Source organism: Bos grunniens, chromosome 3 (assembly GCF_055505025.1).
Source record: "Bos grunniens cultivar Pamir isolate PY7600 chromosome 3, Bosgru_T2T1.0, whole genome shotgun sequence".
Classification (NCBI taxonomy): domain Eukaryota; kingdom Metazoa; phylum Chordata; class Mammalia; order Artiodactyla; family Bovidae; genus Bos; species Bos grunniens.
The window spans coordinates 92,827,881-92,848,800 of record NC_141167.1 but is presented as its reverse complement, the minus strand read 5'-3'; the positions used below and the strand labels follow the sequence as shown (position 1 = coordinate 92,848,800).

The window sequence follows — 20,920 nt, the reverse complement described above, 5'->3', positions numbered from 1 at the left end:
TCCTTGATACTGTCTCCTACTTTATAATTCTCCTTCCATATACCTTATTGATATTATACACATTTCACTATAAGCAAATATATTTCATATTCTGTAGTTATTTCACTTGCAGTTGTCTCATGTCAACTTTCAAGGTGAATTACAGAGTATTATTCACTAATATGCATAGTGGAAAGCAGATGATGCTTTTTTTCTGTCGCTCTTCAAGAATGCTAAAGAGGAGGTGGAACCTTCAGAGCTTCGATGAACTACAGTTCACATTTTGTCTAGCCTCTTAGAAATGTGTTTTTTTATGTTACTGATCATAAGATTTATTTTTATTTCATACTTTAATATCTCTGAAATTGGGATATGTCTTATACATGTAGGGGTTGTGGTCTAGTTGATTCTAAGCAAGGAAAATTGATTTGCATTTCTGGTGGCATGACTGGACAAAGGCAAGTTCTTGATAGTTCAGTCAACAAACTAAGCTATTTGAAAAAGGAATGGAGGGTTAGCTGTCTTTTGTGAACTTTCCATTAACACTTGTAAAATCAAGAGTGCATAAGAATTTAGGAGTATGACTGTCTTCTTTTTCTATTGAAGTTGAAGTGAAGTCTCCTCAGTTGTGTCCGACTCCTTTCGACCCCATGGACTGTAGCCTACCGGGCTCCTCCGTCCATGGGATTTTCCAGTTAAAAATACTGGAGTGGTTTGCCATTTCCTTCTCCAGGGGAACTTCCTGATCCAGGGATTGAACCCGGGTCTCCCACATTGTAGGCAGACACTTTACTGTCTGAGCCATAACAAATCACCACAAGTTTAGCAGTTTAAAGCAACAGCTATTTATTATCCTACAGTTACAGTTTAAAGCAACAGCTATTTATTATCCTACAGTTCTGTAAGTCAGAAGTCCACGCAGGGCTCAACTGGGTTTTCTCAGGATCTCATCAGACTGAAGTCAAGGTATCACCCGAGGCTAGCATCTCATCTAAGGCTCTGGTCCCTCTCCCATACTTACATGGTTGTTGGCAAAATTCATTTCCTTGCAGGTGTAGAACTCAGAGACCTTCAAGGCCAACAGAAGATCATCTCTGACTTTCATTGTCTTCCACTTCTAGACTCCTTTATAAGAGCTCACATTATTAGGCCCACATAGAATAAGCTCCCTCTTGATTAACCCAACTGATGAGATACCTTAATTACATCTACAATGATCCCTTTTGCCATTAAGGAGATATAAGTGATATCCTCTAACATCTACAAACTCAGACCATGCTCAAGAGAAAGGAATTATAGAAGGCAAATGTACCAAATGATGGGAATCTTGGTGGCCATCTTAAAATTCTGCCTACCACAGTGGCTTTTGGAAGCTTGGAATAAAATCGTGGAGACAACTGGTGGCTCAAGCAATAAAGAACCCGCCTGCCAATGCAGGAGACCGGGATTCAATCCCTGTGTTGGGAAGATCCCATAGAGGAGAAAATGGCAACCCATTCCAGTATTCTTGCCAGGAAAATCCCATGGACAGAGGAGCCTGGCAGTCCATAGGGCTGCAAAGAGTCGGACAGGACTGAGCACACATTATATACTCAGCATTAAGACAACAATGAAATGCTGCATTACCAGTATTCTTGGTGGCCCCAGAATACTTCTGTGTAGAAAAACCTGCACATCTATGAGACAAAAAAAAAAAAGAGATTTATTAGCAAGATCCACCAATGCATGCTAAAATGAGTGAACTAAAGTTCAATCAGAAAAAGGATATTTGCATAGTCTCCATGTCAGTTTCCCAGACTTGCCGTAACAAATAAGCACAAACTGGATGGCTTCAAACAACAGAAATCTGTTCTCTCACAATTCTGAGGCTGCAAGTCTGAAATCAAGGTGTTGGCAAGTCAGTTCCTTCTGGGGGCTCTGAGGAAGAATGTGTCCCATGGCCCTTTTCTAACTTCTGGTAACCCCTGGCATTCCTTGACTTCCAGATGCATCTTTACAATCTCTGCCTCCTTAGTCTTCACATGATGTTGTACTTACATGTCTCTGTGTCCAAATTTCTTTCTTCTAAGGATGCCAGTTATTGGATTAGGGTTTACCCTAGTTCTGATTTCATTTTAACTTGACTGTTTGCAAAGATACTATTCCAAATAAGTCTACATTCTGAATTCTGGGTACACATGTATGTTAAGATGACACTATTCAATCAAGCATGGTCTCAGAGTATCTCCCCCACAATATTTTATTATTATAAAGGGAAAACCAGTAATTTTACCATGAAAAATGCAGGCAGACAACACTGACCAATTGGTTAGGTAAACATCACTAACAATACTTTCAACATCATATAAGCCCTGTGTAGGATTCAATGAGAAGCATACATGACTTCTGTAACATTCTTTCAAGTAATGCATAATATCAATCTAAGCAAAGGAAACATCAGACAAAACCAAACTGATGGAAGTTTACAAAATAACTGACCAACATTGTTTCAAAACATCTGTCATGAAAGAAGGAAAAACAGGAAATGCCATGGAATGGAGGACAGTATGAAGTGTAGGGTGGGATTCTGCATTTGATTCTGGGAGAGAAAATGGATGTTAGAGAAACACTCAGTTCAGTTCAGTTCAGTCCCTTAGTCGTGTCCGACTCTTTGCGACCCAATGAATCGCAGCATGCCAGGCCTCCCTGTCCATCACCAACTCCCGGAGTTCACTCAGACTCACGAGAAACACTGGTGAAACCCAAATTAATTTTGTAGTTAATATTATTGTGTCAAGGTTAACTTCTTACTTTTCTAGAAAGCTTATTATGCCAGTGATTGAAAAAAAAATTTGAATGAGGCTTGAAACTTCTAATCCAATTCTGTGAATATAAAGAATTATATTGTTTAAAAAAACAAGAAATTAACGTGATACAGTATTAAAGTACAGATTATATTCAAACCTCATAAAATTTTATGCTAGTGTCTGTTTTCATACCTTATTCAAGACTCCACATTGTGTTTAATTGCATTTTGAGCAGCTTCAGCTGCATGCAACAAATTCTGGTAAATTCTCGTTTCACTTTTATTCTATTACAAATACTTTTCTAATTTTCCTTGTTATGGCTTCTTAGATATACCCCTCATTTAAAAGTCAGCATTAATGTCCAAATATAAGGGATTTTTTTAAAGTATCTTTGATATTAATGTCTCATTTAAGTGCTTTCTTCTCTGCAATCACCCACTGTTTTTTCAGTCTTCTAACTTTCAGTGAGACTTTCAATGGCTAAATCAAAGATCTGCCTTGGTAAATGTCTCACTGCACTTGAAAATACATAGGTTATTTTCAAATATCTTTTGATACTAATCTCTAACATAATTCCACAGTAGTAAGAGAACAGACTCTGTAAGATTTCAATACCTTTAGACCAGGAAATTTCTGCACCTGGTCTTATGTCTCTGGATATATTCCAGTGTCTCCTAGTTTATCGTCTATAAACTAGGGAACTTAAATAGAATTTTAATCCTACTGTTGTGTGAAAATTGTATAGATCTTAATTATTTCTAATTGGTTCTTAATGCTTCTCAGGTCTACTATATTCTTGTGCTTCTCTGTACATTCATTCAATTAATTCTGAGAGTTTGATATGGAAACTCCAATGAAAAATCTTCGTATATCTACTTAAAACAAATAGCTATAATATATAGTGGAACTATGTGTAGCTTTGTTCTGTATTTTCCAAGGCTCCTGTAAATGTTACCATATTTTCATAATTTAAAAAAATAAAAAGATAATTTCTTACCTTTGAAAACTGCTATGGTGAGGTAAGATTAACATAACAGAAAACTGGGTGAAAGGTTTATGGGAAATTTCTGTGCTGTATTTCTAATTATTTTGTGAGCCCAAAATTATCTCAGAACAAATATGCATTGCCCTCATTACTAATGAGTCTGAGCATAATTTCAAATATTTATTTGCCTATACAGGGATTTTAAAAATATAGACATTTGAGTTTTTCCTCCATTTTCCTTTGCTTTTTTTTAATCATTTGATATGTATTAATTTACTATATATTCTGATAACATTGTCAGTTTTATATGTTCCAAATATATATTTTCCTAATCTGTTTTTTTTTATTTTTTTATGTTTCCTCAGTGTATGGCATTTTAAAAATATGTTAAAAGTTATTACTAAAAAGAAAGAGATTCAAAAGAGCTGGACTCCGTAAAGCAGTTTTAGGAATGCCTTAATTAATTTACTTTGCTTATTTTTTTTTTTTACTTTATATACACACAAGTGTGACACATGATTTAAAAAAAAAACTAGGTCTAAATAACTTTTTTTGGTAAATTAATTTATTTATTTTAATTGGAGGCTAATTACTTTACATCTGCTGCTGCTGCTGCTGCTGCTGCTGCTGCTGCTGCTGCTAAGTCGCTTCAGTCGTGTCCAACTCTGTGCGACCCCATAGACGGCAGCCCACCAGGCTCCCCTGTCCCTGGGATTCTCCAGGCAAGAACACTGGAGTGGGTTGCCACTTCCTTCTCCAATGCATGAAAGTGAAAAGTGAAAGTGAAGGCGCCCAGTCGAGTCCGACTCTTAGTGACCCCATGGACTGCAGCCTACCAGGCTCCTCTGTCCATGGGATTTTCCAGGCAAGAGTACTGGAGTGGGGTGCCATTGCCTTCTTCTAAGTAATAAAACTATTATGTCATAGTAAACTGCCTTTTTTTTTTTTGGCTGTGCTAGCATGGCTTGTGGTATCATAGTTCCCCAACCAGAGACGGAACCCATGCCCCTTGCAGTGGATGCACAGAGTCCTAAACACTGGACTTCCAGGGAAATCTCTATGTCATAGTGAAAAGAGCAACTTTTTCTTCCTGGTACATAAATAATTATGTATCACAAAATCAATACTGTCTTTTCTTCAGTTGCTAAGTTGTGTCCTAACTCTTTGCAACCCAATGAGCTACAGCACGCCAGGCTTCCCTGTCCTTTACTATCTCCCCGAGTTTGCTCAAACTCACATCCATTGAGTCAGTGATGCCATCCAACCGTTTTATCTTCTGTCGCCCCCTTCTCCTTTTGCCATCAATCCTTCGCAGCAAGAGGGTCTTTTCTAAAGAGTTGGTTCTTTGCATCAGGTGGCCAAAGTATCGAAGCTTCAACTTCAGCATTAGTCCTTTCAATGAATAGTCAGGGTTGATTTTCTTTAGGGTTGAGTGGTTTGATCTCCTTGCAGCCCAAGGGATTCTCAAGAGTCTTCTTAGAGTTAGTTCAGTTCAGTTCAGTCGCTCACTCGTGTTCAACTCTTTGCGACCCCATGAATCGAAGCACGCCAGGCCTTCCTGTCCATCACCAACTCCCGGAGTTCACCCAGACTCACGTCCATCAAGTCAGTGATGCCATCCAGCCATCTCATCCTCTGCTGTCCCCTTTTCCTCCTGCCCCCAATCCCTCCCAGCATCAGAGTTTTTTCCAATGAGTCAACTCTTCGCATGAGGTGGCCAAAGTACTGGAGTTTCAGCTTTAGCATCATTCCTTCCAAGGAATGATGAGTTAGTTAAATAAGTGTAATTCATTCATTCAATTTAATTCAAAAAATTCATTCATTCAATGAATATTTATTAAGCATTTACTGTTATCTCAGTCATAATTCCAGGTTTAGAGGATACAATGAAGAAAGAAACACAGAACTCAAGCTTACATTGTTGTTCAAGAAGTAGGGCAATGAAAACTTAAATTCACAAATGTGTTAATTTTGGAAAGAAATACATGTTATAAACAAGAGAGTTCCAGAACAACATCTACTTCTACTTTATTGACTATGCCAAAGACTTTGACTGTGTGGATCACAACAAACTGGGGAAAATTCTTCAAGAAATGGGAATACCAGACCACCTTACCTGCCTCCTGAGAAATCTGTATGCAGGTCAGGAAGCAACAGTTAGAACTGGACATGGAACAACAGACTGGTTCCAAATAGGAAAAGGAGTACGTCAAGGCTGTATATTGTCACCCTTCTTATTTAACTTCTATGCAAAGTACATCATGCAAAATGCTGGGCTGGATGAAGCACCAGCTGGAATCAAGATTGCTGGGAGAAAAATCAATAACCTCACATATGCAGATGACACCACCCTTATAGAAGAAAGCAAAGAACTAAAGAGCCTCTTGATGAACGTGAAAGAAGAGAATGAAAAAGTTGGCTTAAAACTCAACATTCAGAAAACTAAGATCATGGCATCTGGTCCCATCACATCATGGCAAATAGATGGGGAAACAGTGGAAACAGTGATAGACCTTATTTTTGGGGGCTCCAAAATCACTGCAGATGTTGACTGCAGCCATGAAATTAAAAGACGCTTACTCCTTGGAAGTAAAGTTATGAGCAACCTAGACAGCATCTTAAAAAGCAGAGACATTACTTTGCCAACAAAGATCCATCTAGTCAAAGCTATGGTTTTTCCAGTAGTCATGTATGGATGTGAGAGTTGGACTATAAAGAAAGCTGAGTGCTGAAGAATTGATGCTTTTGAACTGTGGTGCTGGAGAAGACTCTTGAGAGTCCCTTGGACTGCAAGGAGATCAAACCAGTCCATCCTAAAGGAAATCAGTCCTGAGTATTCACTGGAAGGACTGATGTTGAAGCTGAAACTCCAATACTTTGGCCTCCTGCTGCAAAGAACTGAGTCATCGGAAAAGACCCTGACGCTGACTGGGAAAGATTGAAGGCGGGAGAAGGGGACGACAGAGGATGAGATGGTTGGATGGCATCACCAACTCAATGGACACGAGTTTGAGTAAAACTCCAGGAGCTGGTGATGGACAGGGAGGCCTGGCATGCTGCAGTCCATGGGGTTGCAAAGACTCAGACATGACTGAGTCACTGAACTCAACTGAGCTGAAAGATAATAAAATAAGCTAATATTATAAAGAGTAATGGTAATAGTGGTAATATGGAGAGTAATAGTAATAGTGGTTACTTTTACTTTAGAAAAGATCTTTGTGAGGTGGTAACATCTGGGCTTGAGTGATGAGAAAGTGCCAAATATCTAATGATTTGGGGAAAGAGCATTCCAGGCAGAGGCAAGAGAAAAGGTAAGAATTCTGAAGTCTGAACAAATTTGCAATGCTGTGTCAGTGGATTGAAACACAGTGAATCAGGAGTTACAGACTTAGCAGGGACTAGTTCATTTATAGCCTTGTACATCATGGTAAAAGAGTATGGATTTTATTCTAAATGCAATTGGCTTTATTTTTAATTAAATTTGAAATAGGCTTTGCTCTATGCTTTTTTCTGGCTAATTGACAGATGTTATGGTTATTACTTTTAGTGTGGAGCTTAGCTTGTCCACATAATTCTTCTGTTAAGTGCAATGTTGACATTTTAAAGGGAAGCATTATATTAAGCTTTCGCCTTATTCTTATTTAAATTCTAATAATTGCTATTCTTATATGTTATTCTCAAAAAATCAGTTTAACTGTTTGGGGGCTTGCTGATGAATAAAAGTTTTGGATTGTGGGGTTCTAAGATTAAGTCTTATTTGATTCCTATAGAAGTAATATTCTTTATGAAAGTTTTTGCTCTAACTTGTGTTTTCCTGTTCTGAAATTTTGAATGTGGATCCATTTGCCATTCACTATTACCATATTTTATACAGGAAATTCCCATTACCTTCCCTAGCTAGGAAAGACATATGAGAATAAAAACAGTCTTAAATCTTGAATCAATTAAAATTTATTCAAATTAAATAAAAATTTAAAAGAAATCTCTACATTGATCTTATCTATCTCATTTCACAGAGAACTGACAAAAATCTCTCCATCACTGCTCCAAGAAAATATTATAAATGTGTAGAGGATACTTACTTTCAATTCTCAAGTAGACTCTGGAAAAATGTGCTTATTGGTAATTGTAAGAATAAAAAAATAACTACAATCAATTTCATTGTCTATTTAAGTTTCTCAGAAATAAAAATTAGTACGATAAATAAAATATGCAATTTAAAAATTCTGATTATTATTCCTTAATGGACTTAATATCTTCCCCAAATCTGTGATTATCCTTTTGTATAGGAAATGATTTTCCAAGTAACTTCACAAGCTTGTGCTTTAATTAACTTCAGTTAAAAAAATAAACATGAAAACATTTTGGATTTTTTTACTTGGCTTCAAAATTAATTTGAATAAATATTATTGCCTTAAAATGTGATCTAAAAATGAAACCTATCTCTACCTAAAAATGAAACCTATGAGTAGTACTTGTATAAAGACTAAATCATTTAAGCCAGTGATTTAAATCAAATTACTCCATCTCTTACTTTTTTTAATGCTTGGAAGCTAAAATATATGCTTCTGGGTTTATACATATTTGCATTTTGTCTTAAATATAATTTGATACTAATTATGGATCAAGGGGGAATATAAAGGCAATTGAGCTGTATCAGAATAAAGATGATAAAATGGTTTAAGGTCTTACATGGTTTAAGGTCTTACATGGTTTAAGGTCTTTAGAAGTTACATGTGATGGTAGAAATTGAGAGTTTATTCTCATTAATAGGATTTGTACTTATAGAATTTAGTGAGACTATTATTTTTTACATTTCCCATTGCTGTGATATTTGAGACCTAATTCTACTTTTAGCCCGGCTTCACATGACCTTATTTCTAGTGCAAGAGCCCAGGGCAGTTTCTCTGTAACATTAGATTGGAATATCCAAATGGACCTATTACTGGGGCAGAGAAATCTCAATTTAAGATTCGAACAGAGGAAACAAAACAGCTAGTCTGATGCATTTACATTCTGTACTTCCCAACAGAACACTCCACTTTCTAACAACTTCTTATATTGTCGTTCAGTGCTATTCATTCAACAAACTTTTGAAGGTTGTCTATGTCAGGCATTGTCAGGATAGAGCGATGCAAAGATGAATGTCACAGGCCCCGTTCTAAAGTATCACTAGCTAGTATAAACTAGCAAAAACAGAGTGAGTTTTCATAAAAGCATTGACAGTGCAGCCTGGGAAAGCTGGGGTGGGGGTGGGGGTGGGGAAGCATCAAAGAGAAGGGGCATCTTGTGGGATTAGGCCAATAGCAGAAGAGTTGGAGAAAACATCTTTGAACATCAGAAGTAAGATACTACCTCCTCTTATACTCCAAGGTTACATACTCTCATAACACTGTGCACCTTTCCTTCATTGCAGTTATTTCAATGCGTATGTTCGGATTTTGGTTTTGTGATTAAATGATGCTAGACTGAAAGTTCCTTGAGGAGAGCACCATGTCCATTTGTTGTTACTATTATACATCCTAGCGACGACACATAAAAGATGCAGGACAAATAAGTATTGAGAGGGAAAATAAAGTGGGTGGGCAAATTCTCAGAAGCATGACTGGTCATTTTTTAATCCAGTGTTCTCAAGTGAGAGAGCCACAGAAAAGCATTCCTCTCACCAAAAAGGACTGCCTGATCTTTGGCAAGGTATAATTCATTAAACTTTTCTGTGGCCAGAATTAACATTTCCCTCCTACCCTCTCTCCTTATGAGATAAATCATCCATTTACCCTGATTTCAACCTTTTGGTTACCGATTTAGCACCTTGGATCACACTATGAACACCTTCCAGTAACTAGAAAGGTCAGTTGAAGGAGTTTAATAGCCATGATACCTCGCTCACTCACTGTCTGTTGCAAGCAACATAGTTTATGGGAGATAAAGTTCTCACTTAGGGCGTTCAAATTAGCTTGCTAAAAATCTAACTCTATACTAAATAAAATTCCAGTCTAATGTAGCAGACAAGAAAGCCTCCAATGTGAAAAAAATGAAACTGCGGTTTGGGAACTTCTGGATTATCGCTGAGGAAATAGAAATCCTTTATATGACATTTCTGATACGTCCTCCAAATTGTTCTCCCTGGAGGTTCACCCTGGTCTCGCAGCCTAAAGCATATTCAAGTTTGCTAAGATCAGAGACACTGAAAGTCAACCGACACCCCGCCCCGTGCGTCCCAGTGGAGTCAGTAAACAGAGATTGATTTCCGCAGCTCAAGGGGGAGGGGATCTAGGGGAATTTAGACACCACCTCCGTTGTGGTTAAGCACAGCACACTGGCTGGCGTCATTCAGCCCTCGTGCGCAGGCGTACTAAGGATACACTCCCCCTCCCCTTCCTGTGCACGCGCTCGGAGCCTGCAAGTCTCGCGAGAGAAGCGAGATTTATTCCTACGTACCGGGCCGTGCTGCTTATGGCGGCGCTGGAGAGGGGGCGCTGAGCTGTTGGGGTGAGTACGACCTCAGGGTCCAAATGGGGGTAGCAGGAAGCCAAGTTAAGGACGGATGAAAAAATCAAGACAAACGGGAGAGACCTCTGAGTCAGGGTGGGCACTCCTAGAGCTCCGGGTAGATAACACCTCGCCCTGAATCCCCACCCCGGGCTTTTCCACCCGTCCCCCGTTCAACTGTCTAGGCCTCACATCAGGCTGCAGAGCCGAAGTGAAGATTGGAGGCCAGGAGGCAGCGCGTGGTGGTGCTGGTGACTAAAGTGGGGGGAGGGAGCGAAAATGGAGGCTCCGACCGCAGCCAAGATGGAGGCAGGGGTGCGGGGCTCGGGCGCGGAGGCTGTTGGGAGTTGTAGTCTGGCTGTTTCCCCCTCAGCCGCTTGGTGGGAGAAACGAGAACTACAAGTCCCGGCGGGCGGGGCGAGGGGGTGGTGGCGCGGTCCTTTGTGTGAGACTGAAAGAGCCGGAGGCGGAGGAGAGCGGCCTACTCTGACTCTGGACACTATAGTTTTTTAGCCATCACCTGCTTGCGGAACTGCCTACTAGTACCAGAGCGCAGTGCGGCAGTGGCCCTTCCTTTGTGTATGAACTGAGACCCCGCTCCATCTAAGTTGCTTAGAGACACCTCCTTTCTTCGGCCACTTCTGGCACGGTAGCCCAGCCGAAGTGTCATCTTTATTGCCATTCACCCGGAGCTGTTTTATCTTGGGTCTGAACCCCAGCTTCCCCGTCTAACCCTCTCCTTTAGCTTCTTGAGAAAGAGAACCGGCCACTGAACTTAGGCACAGGGCTCTCACCCGTCTAATTCTAGGGTTAAAACAAACTCTTTTAAGAGCTCGGTGGCGTTCTTCTTACCACCTTCCCGGGTTCTTGCAGTGTAAGAGCCTGGCCCATGTTGTGCAATGAAAGGCTTGACTTGGTCATTCTGTGTAGTTTTTTTGGAGCTCTAGTCGCAGACACTTTGAGGTTCTTACCATTCTATCCTAAGTAGGAAATCTTAGTGCCACGGTTCTTTGTGCTTTAAGGTTTTCCTTTGGAAACACCCGGATAGCTCCTCCCTTGCTTAACTTACAAGTAAGGGAGGGAACATTCTAATAAAACAGCCTTCATTCCGCAAATAGAAAAGGCTGAACGTTGTCCGAGGTAATTTCCTTGTTTTGCACCTAAAATGAGCGAAACAGTGTGATCCTCTTAAACAGTTGGTAGGCAGGATAATAAAGCAGGAGAGGACGCCTGTGATAGTTAAATCTTGGAATATTTCCTGTGATTAAGCTTTTTATCAGGATGGTGTGAACTGGCAGCTATTGACTAGAGCTATTAATCTGTAAAATGTAGTGATCAAATTATTGGCGCAAATATTAAGTTACTGTTAAAAAACGCTGAGTAATTTTCAATTTGAGTTTCTAGAAGGCGAGCATTTTCAATACTACATTGAGGGCCAGTGTAATGCCTTGGTGTCATTTTGGTACTAACCAATATTGTGTATTCATGGTGTGGGTCAGGAGGGGGTTTATATACTTGAACAGGCTTAGACGAGTCATAAAATCTTGAAAATTTTTCAACCTTGTTTTTTTTTTTTTTTTTTTTTTTGCCTTGTAGCCATAGGCCCGAAATAAAAGAGATGGTAGTGGTTTGAGTGATTTTGCAGCTGCTCTGGATGCTTACCATCGAGATGAGTATTTATAGCAGCTGAGTTGAAAAGTAAAGTATTTGAGGCGCAGAAGATAGGTTTTCCTTTTTTGTAAATAAGTTCTGACTTAACAGGTATGACCTTTAGAGTTTGGTTGAAAATTCTGGTAAATTCCTACCAAATAAAAAATGAGAATGTGAAAACTGACTTGTCCTGCTTAATCTTATTCCTGTTTTCCCTTCTCTCCACTTAAAGACACACGATGTAGGGCCAAGATTTTTAAGATTATTTTTTTCTTTCAAATTGTAAAATACAGAATGGAATTTACCTTTTTAACCTTTTTTTCAAGTGTACAGTTCATTAGCATTAAGTTCATTCACATTGTTGTGAGGACCATACTTTTAACAAGGTAGTTTAAAAATGGAAATGCGGTGTGGGCAGATTTCTAAGGAGTTGAATTTAAGGACTGTATTACAAAATAAAAATCTTGATCTTGTAAAATACAAGGTGTTGATTTATCATCTTCTCAAAAAACAAAGTGGGAACTACTTTGAGATCTTTAACCCAGACTGTCTTATGGAGAGCTCTAACTTGTAGGATTTTTCATGATAGAGAATTATAACTAGAAGAATTATAACTATTCTTTAAGACTTAATAGCAGGAGTGTCTTCAGTGGTGACGTTGCTGTGTTGGGAGTAACTTGTTTTCTTGAATCCCATCATTTCTTGCTGTTAAATAATTTCTGCCAAATTACGATTTTTAAAAATTTCTTTGTCTTGTATTGGAGTGTTTTCCACTTGCATGTATGAGTGTCTAGTTTAAAAACTGAAAAATTCAAAACTTTTTTCCCATTTACTTAGATGTTTCTCTTGTGATACATTTTTTTAGAGGTATTAAACTGAGTACGGTGCATTGAAAGATTATTTTGGGAGCATTATATGCCCTTTAATATTGAGGTAAAACATTATAGTTGAAAATAAATTCAGCAATTTATTCACATTGAACCTGTGGACTATCCATTGGTTTGCGGTTGCAGCTGGTATATAACGAGTTAGTTGTTTGGACTTCTGCTTCTTGGATGTATTGATAGTAAGTGTAAACTGCCAATTGCAAACTCTTTCTATGGGCAAGTTTGCTAGGTACTGCTGCTTTTTATCAGCGGAGATCTTTGCCCAACGGCCTTACATTTGCTTTTGCTTTATTGGGCATGGCAATGCCTTTTCCTGTAATTAGTCTGTACCTGCTCCGGCCACTGTGGTAGCCACTAGCTTTGTGTGGCCTTCGTGCCCTTGAACTGTGTACAGTTCTGAATTGAAATGTGCTGAAATATAAAACAAACATTCGATTTCAAGGGATATTAAAAATATGTCGATTGCCTGTGGGAAGTGATGACATTTGGATTTGGCTAAATAAGACACTTAATTAAAATGAATTTCACTGGTTTCTTTCAGCATTAATATGATTATTAGGATATTTTAAGTTCCATATGTGACTTGTACAATATTTCTGTTGGACAGTGCTGGTCTGCACTGTTCTGATTTTTGTGTCTGGAGGATTTCTTCAGCTTCTTTCCACACTGCTGTTTGTCCTATTTCAAAGTATTAGTGTATATAAAAGAAGTTAAGTGATGGGAGGGTATAATTTTAAGTGTCTAGTAATCACAATTGTTTTTACTATAGTGAACCTATATATACAAAAAGATAGTTGCAGCAATTTGATATTCTTTTATTTCCACTCAACATGGTGATGACTTAAATTGTTTTGAGGTGGTTAATTATCTAAATTTTTATCACTTTCCTTAGATCCCAAAGTGAAACTGAAAACTTATTTTATATAAAATTAAACTTGTCTTGAGTTACTGCATCAGGAAATATGAACTGAGGGGAAAAAAAAGAATTATGAACTTCGGAGTTAAGGCAGGAATGAGTATTGGTCATAAATCAACAGAGAATCTTTTCAGTTCCATGCTGTCTATTTGGGTCTTTGCGGTTGTTTTCAATGAAAGTAATTTAAACAGTGGATTAGGTGGAGAGACTTAAAGACTGGTTTATCATTTCTTTAACATTCTTCCCAAGTGAATGCTGTACAGACTTTGAGTATAATTTGTCAAAATGATAAACTAGGTTATATGATAGCACTTTAGATGAAGTAATGCTGTAAAAATGTACTGGTTCAACATATGTATTATTTTGGTACCTACTATGTGCCTGGCTTCAGCTAGCTCTTTGAGATAAAGCAGCCAACTAGAGGAGACAGTAAGACAGGTGATGATAATTTTAAGGAAGGTGAAATAGGGCATGACTCTTTGGATTTTCAGTTCAAGTAAAAGAATTGGCGTTAATTGCTAAAACAGCAAGGCATAGTTGTTGATAATTAGTGGTGATAGTGTTCCCGTACAGAGCAAAGGGAAAGAAGTTAATTACCTAGTGGTCAGGAATACTCTCAGATTCACATTTAAATTGCTCCTTAGATTTTGTGGGTGTTTTGGCCACACTGCAGTATATGGGATCTTAGTTCCCCGAGCGGGAACCAAACCCATGCCCGATGCAGTGGAAGCACAGAGTCTTAACCATTGGACCAACCACCAGGGAAGTCCCCTAGTTTTTTTAAATTAGTGCTCTGTATATCAAGTGTCTGGGGACAGCGGGGTACGGGGGATGCTGTAGGGGGTACACTTAGGATTAAAGCAAAATTATTCGTCAGTACCACCCATGAATCTAATAATCTTGGCATGAGTGAATAGCCAGTTTATTTCAATTCCAGGTGGGTGTCTTTTTTCAAAGACACTTCAAAACTTCTTGGTTGGATAATTAAGACTATCTAGTTCAGTAAAAACAAAATTTTTTACAGTTGGTAGAACTGTATACCAACTTGAATTGTCTTTTGCTTATTATCTATCATTGTCTTTTTGCTATATTAGTTTCTGCTGTGGTAAGTTTAATACCTAGTAAGGTACCAAAGTGGCCTGTGATAAATAAACTTGAGTTTGTCTCTCAGAAATTTGAAGCGTATTAAAGGAACACGATACATAAACCTGTAAACCAAGTGCAGAAAATTTGGTACCAAAAAAGAATGATGCCATCACTGGGAGTTAATGCCCCCTTTAGTGGGAATTAGGTAATCTGTGCTAGAATGGTCAAGAAAGGATTTCTTTTTTTTTGGTAACGTTTAAGATGACAAAATATATACTTTGTGGCGAGACCCATATGCATAAAGAAATCTCCCAAGAGTTATGTTTTAAGAATTAGGAAGGAAAATGTACCAATCTAGAATTGGAGAGCAGAAGAAAGATGTAAAGTAGAACAAAACACACCTTGAGTGATGGTGGTTCAATGCTGGCTGGAAGTCAGAAACACCTTGGGGAAATGGGTGGAAGAGGAAAATATCCCAGTGCCTAGGACCTAAACCCAGTTAAATTTGAATCTCATGTTGGGATCCAGGCTTTGATTCCCCATGCACCCCCCGCCCCAAGTTGTCCGAGTGGGTTGGATTTGCAGTCAGGATTAAGAAATTCCCATTTAGAGTGCTGGGAAAATCACTGAGGATTTTGGATAAGGAGATGAGTGAGATGGAATTGGAATTTTAGCTAAGTCAGTCTGGTAGTGTTATGTGACAGAATGTGGGAAGAGTTGATACTGAAGTTTAGCAAATGTGTTGTCTGACTGGACAAATAGGTCATTTAGAACAAAAGATGAATATAAAAGATACCTTGAAATATTGATAAGACTTGCACAATTGGATGTGTAGATGGAGACGGAGGGTCGTTACAGAAGTGGCCCTGAGTCAGGCCATTCAGGTTACTGTTTGAGTGGGGACTGGACATAGTCTTCCCAGTGATTGGAGAACCATTGTTCAAAGAAGCGTCTAGTCTGGGTAATAGGTGAATGATCCAAATAAAACTGAAAGATTGAACAAATGTAACATTTGATATTTGAAGTTACAGTATAAAGTCATGGAATATTTACCCAATGGCAGTAGATCAGCTGCTACTGAGTTTTCATTTTGCATTGTAGAAACTGAAATTCAGGGAGATTAAATAACTTTGTTTGTAGCATTTACTGGTGATTAGTATTGAGCTCTCCTCCTCTAAGCTGTTTCACCAGCTCTGACCTCACCTTGTAGTCATTCTGATTTCTGATGTTCTTCAAATATACTGTCCATTTCTCCGCATATCTAAAACCAAATCCTCCTTTACTTTTCCCCGTATGTCATTTTGGTTAACAGCACCATTTTAGCTAACATTTGAGGCACTGCAAAATAATCATTTTTGTACAGCTAATAAAAGCACAATTTTGTGGTGAAATAGACATTTCATTTCTCTTTTGTTTTCTTCTCAATTGTTTCTCTTCTCAAGACATTTCTTACCTGCTTATGGCAACAACTCAAATGAGATGTCTGTTTCCTTCATGAAGTCATCTCATAGGATTTCAGGACTTCATATTGTTTCATCAAGAATTAACACTCTCTGTTTCTTGTTATATATCAAGTTGAAATGCTTCATAATCTGGCTCTGGTACATCTGTCAAACCATATATCTCATTTCACTTTAACCCAGCACTCTGTTCTAACCAGGCTAGTCTATTGATTCCTCTGCAGCAACACACCACACTTGTTGTAACAGTCATTCACAAATAAAGCTCCCTTGATGTCAGGTATAGAAAATCAAATACATGGTCTCTGCTCTCAAGGGACTTATGATTTAATTGTGTATTCTAGTTTGGTTTATGTTACAGTTTATGCCTAGAATACTCAACTGTTTTCTTTTTCTCAAAAATCTGCCTATTTCTCCTAATTAAACTGAAATAATGCCACCTCTTTAAAAGTCTCTGACCATGTAGCTTTAATGCCCAGATAGTGATGAATAAACCATAAGTAGTATTTCTCAAATAGTATGTCAGTAGTAGATATCCATATATTAGTTGAGCAGATTAATTTTTGATATTTTGTTCTATAATTAATTTTTTTCTCATGTGTGACTTTTTCAATGAGTATAAATTCTCTGACGACAGGAAATTCGTTCATATTTTCCACAGTTCATAACACAGTGCTAGGTAGTTATAAAACGCTACATTAAGTAGAACATTATATAACTGAATTTATTTGTGGGGAAGGCATATCAATAAGGAATGTGAAATAATTTCAGAGTTTGAGTGTACAATACCACAAAAGGTATCCATTAACACTTGAGAGATTGCCTAAGTGATGAATGTGTATGCTTCCAAGTTTTCTGCATTGCTTGATTCTAAGTTAATGAGATGAGCTTTTCCCTCTACCTACCTTCTATCCCTGATTATTTACTTAATGTCTTAATTTCTTATCTCTAGTATGAAGTGTAACAGAACAGACTTTACCACCTGAAACTGCTGCTTCAAGTTCAGATCAGGCAAGGAACAAACCTCGAAACAACCAACAAGACCAAAGAAGAGTACACTTAAGTTGAAGACACAACACTTGATCTGAAACAAGAAGTTTGTGCCTACTCAACAGCTTTGAAAGAGCACTTCCCAACGCTGCTAGTAGTCTTTGTTTTCTTCAGTGCTGTACTGTGAGATTGCCCGGTGCAGCAGCAGTTGTATTCTTTATTAGCTTGATAGATCGTTTTCTCTCGCTCTTTTTTTTTTTTTTTTTTAATACTAGCAACTTTCATTCTTTGAAACGTCTGCTGAAAAAGAAGAATCAGCAAATACTACTGAAAGTGCAATATTTGATTATCACTGCGAGGTAGGTTTATCATTTCCTGTTGGCAAGAGTTAGTTTATAATTCTGGATTTCCTAATTATTTGGTTAAGTATAAAATCTTAATCTACTCTCTTCTAAAAGTATTCTGGAAACAGTTTATATTTTTCAACTCTTCGTCTGAAAATATCAACGCTAGTTTATTTTATTTAACTTAATTGTCTTTTCTTAGATGAGGACAATATTTATGGCCAGAACTGGGATTTTTTCACCCAAGATGATATTTATTCATATATGCAGATCTCTTGATTTCTTGGTCTCATAGAAAACTCCATTGGTACTATTTAGAAATTAGGGCTTCAGAAAGGAAAGCCCTTTGCAGTCTTGTTTGCGGTAATCTTGGGTAAAGAAAATGTGCAGGAAAAGGGACGTTTGAAGGTGAGTAGTACTTTGTTAAGAGAGAGAAGGGTCTTTGGTAGAGATCTAGAGATAACTTCAGCCGGCTTCCCTGGTGGCTCAGAGGTTAAAGCGTCTGCCCCCAATGCGGGAGACCCGGGTTCAGTCCCTGGGTTGGGAAGATTCCCTGGAGAAGGAAATGGTAACCAACTCCAGTATTCTTGCCTGGAGAATCTCATGGACGGAAGAGCCTGGTATACTACAGTCCACAGGGTCACAAAGAGTCGGACACGACTGCGCGACTTCACTAGAGATAACTGAATGAACTGATCTAGGGAAATCTGAAAGCCCATGATGTATATTGAGTAGTCTGTTATTAACAGAGTAGAGAATACAGGTTTATGGGACAGAAAGAGTAACTGGAAAGGGATGCTTGCTGGACGGTTCTAAAGGGCCCACTATATTTGACTTTATTCTTCAGGAAAGATATCAGCTGTTTATAAGCAAGGACTTAGTGGATTTTGTAGTTCAAACCTAAAATAGTTTATTAATTCAGATTTTAAAGTTATATATTCACAAGTGTATCTTTAAAAGACGAACGGTACTGCTTTTAAGGGATAAGTTGACAATGGGAAGGTGTGTTACAAACGGTGGACAGAGTGGAGGGAAGATAAAAGCTAGGGTAAAGGCTGAGAAAAAGGTAGACACTGCTTGTTTTAATGGTAGAAGTAATAGTACTGGTGACCAGTTGAATGTGAAAATGAGGCTGGAGGGAATTAATTTAGTCTATCCAATTGTCCAAGTTAGAAACCTTTGTTCATAGAAATAGAGAAGTTCAAGTGGGGACTTGTGGAAGTCTATTTTGTTTGTAAGATAGTAATCTAAAGTTGAGAAAATACTGTAATATGGAATGCTCAACAGTGGTTGTTTGGGGGAGGTAGGATTGTGAAGGGCAGTTGTTCCTTTTAAATCTTTAGTTTCTAGATTTTCTGAAATCAGAAATAAAGACTTGGAATTCAGAAAGGAGTCATCACTTTATAGGTAATTCAGGAAGAAATGCCAAAGAGAAGAGTGTTTAAAGAAATAGAGGTAGCCAGGAAGGAATGCCAAGGAAGATAATTTCGAGGAGCACTTGGTAGTAATCCTTTTGTAAAATGCGTGCTTCTCTGGCAGCTCAGTGACAGACAGCCTGCCCGCAATGCAGGAGGCGAGGATTTGATCTCTGGGTCTGGAAGATTACCTGCAGGAGAAAATGGCTACCCATTCCCGGTATTCTTGCCTGGGAAATCCCATGGATAGAGGAGCCTGGTGGGATACAGTCCGTCGGTGGCAGAGTCGAACCCGACTGAGTGACAGAGCATGCATGCATTGATCAAATCAGATGGGGAATGAAAACAGATCATTCTTAGATTGTTGTCTTAAAAAAGCTTCATTACTGTTTCAAAAAGCACCTGGACCCATACCTACAATTTATTTAAAGGTTGAAAGCTTAATTGTGGTAATCACCTTAACTGTGAACCAGCATTATTTCTTAATTTAGAACTACCAGTAATACCAATTTATTTAAATTACCCATAAACAGACATTTAGTTACTTAGTTTTAAGGCTATTTCACCACTTGCTTCTTCTGTTTGTTTCTTTCTCCCTCCTCGTCTGACTTTTTAAAAATAATTTTAGACTCCTACCAATTGTGCTGAGTTAGATAAAATAATGGAGATTGAAATTGCGCAGCTTTTATCTTTATTCATAAGGGTAAAAGACAAGATGCTAGAGCTTTGATTGCCTTGACATGAATTGTGAAAATGGATTTAAAGTAGAAGTGCTTTTTGTTTAACCTAATCTTTGTATTCTTTTTTCTCTAGTAAGCAGTTTAGTTCACGATACATAGGCTAAATACTAATACAGTAAATATTTACAAACAGATAAATGGGGATATTGACATTAAAACATGTTCTCATTGTACAGTTGTGAATTCCAATTAAAAGGAGTGCAGCTAACAAAACAGATTTGGTAATGCAATAGATCACAGATTTTTTTTTTTTTTTTTAATTTTTATTGGCGTATAGTTGGTTTACAATGTTACGTTAGTTTCTTTCTATACAGCAAAGTGAATCAGGCATACGTATACATATATCCACTCTGTTACAGATTCCCTCCCCATTTAAATCACCACAGAGCATTGAGCAGAGTTCCCTGTGCTATACAATGGGTTCTCATTAGTTATCTATTTTATATTCAATAAATAGTAGCATATATATGTCAGTCCCCATCTCCCAATTCATCCCACCTTCCATACACCCTTGATAAGGTTACTCTCTACATATGAGAACCACATTTAAGAGATGTTTGTTGTTTTTTTTTTAACAGTTTAAAGTAGTACATAATTAGGAATGAATAAATATTGAAGAGTGGGATTGACCCTAAAAAGTACCAAGAAAGAATAAGGTTTATAAGAAGTTTGGTTGGCATGTAAAGATAGACATGGATTGTTTTGGTGAGTATTTTGATCAAGACAGTTTAAGATGACAGAAGGAAAGCAAAGCTAGAAACATTAAAAGAAAACTAAAGCCCCCAGTGAATAAGATGACAGGGTAACTTGCTGGAGTGTGCTAGTAGTTAACGGAGACCCATGACCAGGAACTTTACATGTCTTGATTGATTTTCAAAGTCAGGTGTACAAACTTTCGAGCTTGCTCTTTGTATCAAAAGTCCAGGAGCACAAGATAAAAAATTTTCAGTAAGATTTGACAGAGTATCTCATGATGGCATAGTGATCAGTACGCAGAAATATAGATTGCATAATAAACATTAAAAGAATTTGAATAATGGACTGATTTTCAAAGGGGTCTCCACATATGTGCTGCCAGATTCTGTCATCCTTCCATTTCAAGATTTAGTAATAAATAGTTATGTGTATATTTATGTATAAGCATTCCAGGGTTTTTGTATGAAGTAACTAACCCTATTAGGTTAGTTTTT

General features: G+C 38.0%; 1 protein-coding gene across 8 annotated transcripts in view; it reads left to right on the top strand.

Moving 5' to 3' along the window:
• The first annotated feature begins 10,183 nt into the window (after positions 1-10,183).
• The window catches only part of CSDE1 (cold shock domain containing E1), a 35,550-nt gene continuing 24,813 nt past the window's right edge, over positions 10,184-20,920 (top strand). For 4 of the 8 annotated variants that reach the window (XM_086391995.1, XM_086391992.1, XM_086391991.1 and 1 more), the window contains exons 1-2: positions 10,184-10,242; positions 17,194-17,590. The gene's annotated coding sequence lies outside the window, so the exon portion shown is untranslated. Of the gene's footprint in view, positions 10,243-17,193; positions 17,591-20,308; positions 20,436-20,920 lie in introns of all 8 variants that reach the window. The other 4 variants (XM_086391996.1, XM_086391993.1, XM_086391997.1 and 1 more) reach the window with 2 other exon arrangements.